The following is a 7,760-nucleotide window of genomic DNA, read 5'->3' on the forward strand; positions in this document are numbered from 1 at the left end:
AGAAATACAAATTAATATATCCAAGGTAACGGGTCCACTAGATCTTTACACTGTGTATCATATTTTTATCTTCGTCGTGTCCAAATGGGCTACGTATATATAGTCCACATTAACATGATCAGATTCATCCGAATCATCTCTGTATTCTTAACATGTTTTTTTTTTTTTAATTATTAGCTTAATCTTTATCCATCTACGTGTAATGGAATATTTCATTGCAACTCTGATCAACTTCAAGATGCATGACTAATTTGAAAATTTCACCCACGTGTCAAGGATAATTGAGAATAAAATATTTATTTTATAATTTTACACCATCTATTTTACAACGAGGCGAGATAACGAATCATCAGTTTTAAAAAGTATCGTGATCAGACCAAACGCTCTGTACTTAAAACAATACGTTTCGAATGAAGAATATCCCTTTTTTATTCAAGTCAGTGTACGTCTTGACCTCCTATAAAGTACCCCTCGACGTATGAAAGGGAATGTGTATTCATATTTTGGTGGTTGCAACCTTTCCAGTTTCGCCGGGGCAGAGGGGGTAAGGCCTTTAGGGGTGGGATTTGCTAACAGCTGCCCCTAGCGCCTCTATCTATCTTAGCATCTACTACCGAATCGAAATCGCGATCAACAACACCCTATCGGATGATACGAAAAAGTATAGACCAAAAATTTTTTATTATGTCTAGTATTATTACCTACCACTATTTACTCTGCACTACCTTTGGTTGACTGGTAGAGAATGCCTTAGGCATTAAGTCCGCCAATGTAAATTTTACATGAAGTGTAATAAATAAATAAATTATCTATGGAATTCTGTCTAGGAAAATATAATTTAGGTCACGTGCCGAGCATTATATAAAGGAAATACGATTATTACGATAATAATTAATACGAAATTATAATGGAAATACCATTTACCGAGAAGTAATGCGGAATGGATTTTTCACCTACGTATCGAATGAAAAAACGTTTTTAACACGTTACCATAGTAACGGTTACCATGGCTACTTTAGTTTATCCCTGCACCTTAAGCTGTAGTTTCAGTAAAGAAAACTTTGGAAACAGACATTAAGGAATCGAAAGGAATGTCGTGACTTGTTTTTACTGTTAATTACGTAAAGTTAATACAGTGGTAGTAACTGCATTGATGTATGAATTCGCAATAAGAATATATAATAATGTTCGTTATTAGAACAAAACTCATTATTTTACTTCGAGTTCCTTGTTAGTGGCATTATCCTATATATTTAAATTTAGTATTTATTATTATATTTAAATAACATTAAGCTATTTAACGTAATATAAATTAATAATAATTTATAGTATAGTAATTAAAATATTTTAGGTGCACTTTTAGATGAAAATATTTACGTTTTATTTGCAACTTGTCTACTCGGGTTTTTTTTAAATTTTATTGCTTAGATTGGCGGACGAGCTCACAGCCCACCTGGTGTTAAGTGGTTACTGGTGCCCATAGACATCTACAACGTAAATGCGACACTCACCTTGAGATATGAGTTCTAAGGTCTCAATATAGTTACAACGGCTGCCCCGTTCTCCAAACCGAAACGCATTACTGCTTCACGGCAGAAATAGGTAGGGTGGTGGTACCTACCCGTGCGGACTCGAGCAATAGCAGGCGATATGAATACAATAAGATCATATCAAGGAAGGCCGGAATTTCACTCGGTATATTAAAACTCGTCTGGAAGATGCGGCATAGACATCTTATATTATTGTATTATTTCGAAGAGCTTTCGTAGGAGGGTCTTACGTGTTTTTCACTCTATAAAATATTGCCTAAAATGTTATACTACGTAAGTACTTAATGTGTAATTATAATACGTAATTTAATTGCGATAGTTATTATTTAAATATTATTAGTTTTATAAATGATTATTATAAGGTCATGATATCGAGAGCATAATACTATTAAGGTGTGGTGAACAAGATTATTTCAAATATATTCAAAAATATAGGTACACATATTATATGTCATAAATAAATTTAACATTCCATTAATTAAAAATTCTTAAATGTGTTAGTCATTAACTACATAAAAAATAAATAACCTTGCATATTAATCTAGTATATAGTATTATACATAAGTAGATATAATTTTAATGCAATATTTATAACTCGATAGTACTCATAAAATTGTTTCAACGTATCCCCGATCCAGTTTGTTATAAATAAGATATAAACATTTTCACGTAACATAACAAATAAACATATCCAACAACTTATTTTGAAGTTGTTTTTTTTTTTTTTTATAATAAATAAATATTTACTAACAATCACGCCACGTTAACTGGTCCCGTGATAAGTTCGTAAAGAACTTGTGTTACAGGTACCAGATAATGGATATAAATATAAGATTTTTATTATACACATACATATATTTAATATACATCCATAACCCTGGAAAAGACATTGATATTTATCATACAAATATCTTCCCTTGGCGGGATTCGAACCCGCGACCCCCTTGTGTAGTGACCATGTCACTTACCACTACACCAGACGGCCGTTTGATTTAGGTAAATTACGTTTATGAAATGTTCGATCAAAATTTTTAAATGAAGCTGTCACGTAAGTTCTTGTAGAGATTTTCGGCCATTGTACGTTACGTAATCACATGTACTTATAAACAAATAGCGTTATTATATATGAGTCGTCTATTATGAAAGGTGGCAATCTGTGCATTTGAAGAAAAAAATGTTATTGATATGTCAATACAGATTGATTTGAATATAATCGTCTCCTTCAAAGAATACGGTTCAAAACCTGCATTAAATAAAGGTTAATACTTAACCTGTTATTTATCTAAGATGTCGTTCAGAAGAGTTTTGTGACTGCCAATAATTGTCCAAAAGTCACATTGCCGGCTTTGATAATAGTCGACTCATTTCATCTTTACGTTTAGTAGTATTTATTGATAACGGTAATAATTTAGTGACTTAAAGAAAGAGGCATCTGAAGCTTACAAATGTTTAGTGTAAAAGCTGTAAATGTAATTATAATTAATTAATTATAATGCATTGAGAATATGTTAAAGACGATACTACTTAGCTGTGATGAAATGGTATATTATTTATTTATTTATTTATTTATTTATTTATTTATACTTTATGCACAAAACAAAACTTGTACACAGGCGGACTTAATGCCATTTAATTATTTTAAAATTATGTACCTAGTGTTTGATTTCGGAACATCAAAGTGTCAACGAGCGAAGTCTGCTATGACACTTTTTAATACGCTTCTATTAGCTTCAGACATATGTATGTATGTTTGTAATGGAATCTTTGAACATGATTTTGACCCCCTTCAAAACGTCGGATTAACTCGAAATTTGGTATACTTATTAAGGACTGATGACAATTCAATAGTAAAAATATCGAAAAAATTTAAATTCAACTAAAAAATAAATAATAGATTAAAAAAACTAACAATATACACATTTATAAAAAATCCAACTAAAAATAAAAAATAAATATGAATGAATTTGAATTAAAAATAATGTAAGAAAAAATGATTTTATTGTAAAAAAAAGCGTGGGGTGCACGGTATCAGTAGTTAGAAATATTTTATGAACAGATATGAGTAGAAGGGTTATTTTGATAATATCCTGAAAAGCACCCCATACTTTTTTTTACAATAAAATCCTTTTTTCTTAGACTATTTTTAATTAAAATTTATTTTCTATTTTTTACTTGAATTTTCTATAAAAGCGCATTTTGTTAGTTTTTTAAACTATTATTTATTTCCTATCAATACCAGCCGATGAAGCGGCGTCGATTTTAAGATGGCGGCTAAGCGTCGGTTTTCAAATTGTATTTTTCGCAGGTCGTCGATCCGATTGTTTCACGGGAGAGGGGCCAAATGTTGCGTTGTGGTAAATAAGCGTGGACTGTATTTATTGCTTTTGAGATATTTATGAAAAATTAAAGATTGAATATAACAGAATTATGAAACCGATGCGTTGCTCTTGGCGGCTAGAATTGAAAGGAAATGATAATAGTTTAAAAAAACTAACAAAATACGCTTTTATAGAAAATCAACTAAAAAATCTATTTAAACTATTATTTATTATTTTCTTTACTGTTGAATTGTCATCAGTCCTTAATAAGTATACCAAATTTCGAGTTAATCTGACGTTTTGAAGGGGGTCAAAATCATGTTCAAAGATTCCGTTACAAACATACATACGTCTGAAGCTAATAAAAGCGTATTAAAAAAGTGTCATAGCGGCGTCGCTCGTTCACATTTTGACGTTCCGAAATCAAACACTTAGTATTACATTGCTTAATACATTCGCACCTTTAGAATGAAACTGGCACATATAAAAAAAAACACACATATACTTATATCACAAAAATAGTTTTGAATCTATTATTTGAAGGCAAAATAAGGAGGTCGCTTCCGTATTGAAAATATTAATAAATTACTAACTTAAGCGAACAACAACACTTATTTGTTTTCAAATTAAGCATAAATTAATATGTAATCGTTTACAAAAGTGCTTCTTCATAAGATGTGACTACGGAAACCGCGCGTCGCCTACGAAAATATTTGTAAAAACTTTCGTAGCACAATCTTATTGTATCAGGGTTCGTCAACACTTCCATCTGAACTGTTTCAAAAAACAGATATTGTAATAAGAATATTTTTTTTTCATTTTTTTTAAATAATTTATGTATCAAAAAACATACACATCACTATTTCTCGCGTAATAAATAAATTTTAACATTGTCATCACTAGAATTGTGCAATATAATTTTGTTTAATTAATGTATTAAATTAATAAAGTTATGTCTACGTGCCTTTTTTAAATTCTTAAAGTTTATTTATTTATTTATTAATTAATACTTTTTAGATCGCCAATAATAGGTTGATCAAGTTTTTCCTTAATGTTCCTTCATCGTGGAATTCGTTCGCAAACACGTGTTAAGTATGTTCTTCTTCTTTGTCGTTTCCTCATTACTGAGGGTCGTGACCGCCTTGGTCCAGTTTTTGCACCAGCTTCCTCCCATGTTGCCTGCATTCGGCCTGCTTAATGGCGCCCGGGACGCTGGTGTTTGTGGCCTCCTTGACAATGTCCGTCCACCTGGTTGGCAATCTTCCTCGACTTCTCTTTCCTTCCACGTGACCTACAACTATTAATTTTTCCAAGTTAATAAAAATTAATATCTGACTGTTGTATTTATACTTCAGCACAGTTGGAGCTATCGGCAGGAGCCATTCGTCCACAAACGTTTCTTTGCTATTATTGAAAACGTCCAATGTTTATCATACTGCGTTTTTTGTAATGATTTATGTCGATATGAACTAAAATTGCATCTCAAAAGGATATCGCAATAAAGCTGGTATGAATTTTAAGTGGAACACAATAATGCTTCATAATAACGAGACGGTTCCTATGCGACAGATTCAGACTTCAATCGAGCCCTAACAATTGTGTTCATTTGGGGCGTTATTACGCTTTATTGACTCAATTCAAATGTGCTCAAATAATCGAGAGCTGTGTAAGTCGAAAAGCAGTCTTACGCGTATAAATATAAAGTATGCAACGATGCAATTGCATATCAACTGTGCGAATATTGGACTTTGTACGGCTTATTAACAGACTTCAAAAAAGGATGAGGTTCTCAATTCGTTTTTGATGTCGTCGTCGTTGTCATTTTGATTTCGTATTTTGATGTTTCTTGACTTAGCTTATCAAAGTTTCAAAATAGATTTAGAAATTCTTTTAGTTTATTAGTTGAAACTTTTAAGAGTTAGGAAAGTAATATACTTTCAGATTGGTTACATAGAAATTTCATTAAAATGTGTTTAGTAGTTTAATTTTTAAATCAACAATCATTTAGTAAAAAAATATAAACATTTTTTACAATCATCTATTTGTCTATACTAGTAATGTTGATTATAATATTAATAGTAATGATTATTAGGTAGGTAACAAAAACTTCATTTTTGAATGACCATTTTTGCATTTAGCGCTATGCGCGCATCGTAATAATTCGTGTTTAAAACTGGTCCAACTTCATAGTGTCCAATTTATTTTGTATTTTGGATCATGCGCGTGCAATGGAAACTGCTAATATTTTATCATAACGCATATCAAAAAGCACAAATCACGAGCGGCAAATTCAATTTTCTTTCAAGATCGCTTCCTGCAGCGCTACAAAATTTTACAATAATATTTTAATTAACATGGATTAAGGGCGGCCTCTTTTGTTATTAAAACTTCCCACAACTCATAAGACATGTATAAAATAATATATATTTGTAAAATTCAATTTTAATTTTCGCATTGTTAATTAAGAGAAATGTATTAAGGTCAATAGTTGCCAATGACCTCGTTTTCAGTCGAGGCTATTGCGATACTTAGTGATTTTTTATTCAGTAACAGTTAGAGCGCGCTTTGTTTTCATAGCCTTTCGACAAAATAGATTCTTTTTTTTATTGCCCTTGTAGGCAGACGAGAATACGGCCCACCTGATGGTGAGTGGTTACCGCCGCCCATGGACTTCAGCAATGCCAGGGGCTGAGCCAAGCTACTGCCTACCGTTGAGTACTCTCCACAAGCCTCGTTTGAAGAAGGACAAGTCATAGCGCTCGGGAAACACCGTAGAGGGGAGCTCATTCCATAGCTGGATGGTACGTAGCAAAAAAGATCTCTGTGAAACGCACTGTGGATGAACGCAGTGGCTCCAGGTAGTATGGATGAACTCTACTCCGGTGGCAGGCGGTGAAAAACTGTCTCTTTAATAAAACTTCAAACCCATATATTATTAATGCAATGAAGAATTTTATTTTAATAATCTTTTCCATATTGTTCAACAGCGTAATGGCTAATGTCTCATTTGAGTAGACGTCTTTGAACTACAAAACGCTTCGAAAGGCCTCGCTAAGGCGACGAGGTCATTTTCAAGTTGCACATTTGTTGCAATCACAATAAAATCTAATTATAACATGTCCATTATATTATAATAAAAAGCGATTGTAATATTTGTTTGTACTTCTCAAATAAATTTACTGTCTGTTCTCAAGTATTTACGCTACACAAACAAATTCAGGAAACCTTCAGTGAATGAATAACGAAATGCTTACCCACCAAAAACAATATAAGAAAAAGAGAGTTGTACTATGTAGTGCCATTGTATTTGACGTACAAGTGATATAATTTATACAAAATCTTGACTTCGCAAACAGAATAATAGTTAAAAAAACATGTCTCTAACGAACTTTCTGTTCGGGCAAGGAATGCTGTTGCAGAATGTCGTGTACATAACCCAGTTAATGTGTAGCTTCCTTAGAGTACCGATACAGATTATGAATTAAATAAATATCTATTAAGACTTAAACCTGTCATACCCTTTACACTACGCTGCGATCAGATTGTGAGATTAGACATTTAAAAAAAATATCATCTTATTAAAAAGCGTCCCAAATTTCCCGGACTGACAGGCTGTTAGATTTATAATTATTATTATGTAGAATAATAAAGAGTAACTATACATTTTGATAGAAAGAACGCAGACAGTACGTAATTTACCCACGTATGTATTTATAAGAGACTTGAGGGAATAGATCCAGACACATAATATACTGTAATGTTACATAAGGGGATGAAAATCAATGGCGGTGCGTCGGTGCAGTCCTGCTGCATCGCGTCCGGTACTACGGTGGCCAGGTCGGCGCGCACGCGCTCTACATGCGTAAGCCATCGCCCAAGCGATCGTTGCCCA

The sequence above is a fragment of the Bombyx mandarina genome, chromosome 01, assembly GCF_030267445.1.
Source record: "Bombyx mandarina strain Sakado chromosome 01, ASM3026744v2".
In the NCBI taxonomy this organism is placed as follows: Eukaryota; Metazoa; Arthropoda; class Insecta; order Lepidoptera; family Bombycidae; genus Bombyx; species Bombyx mandarina.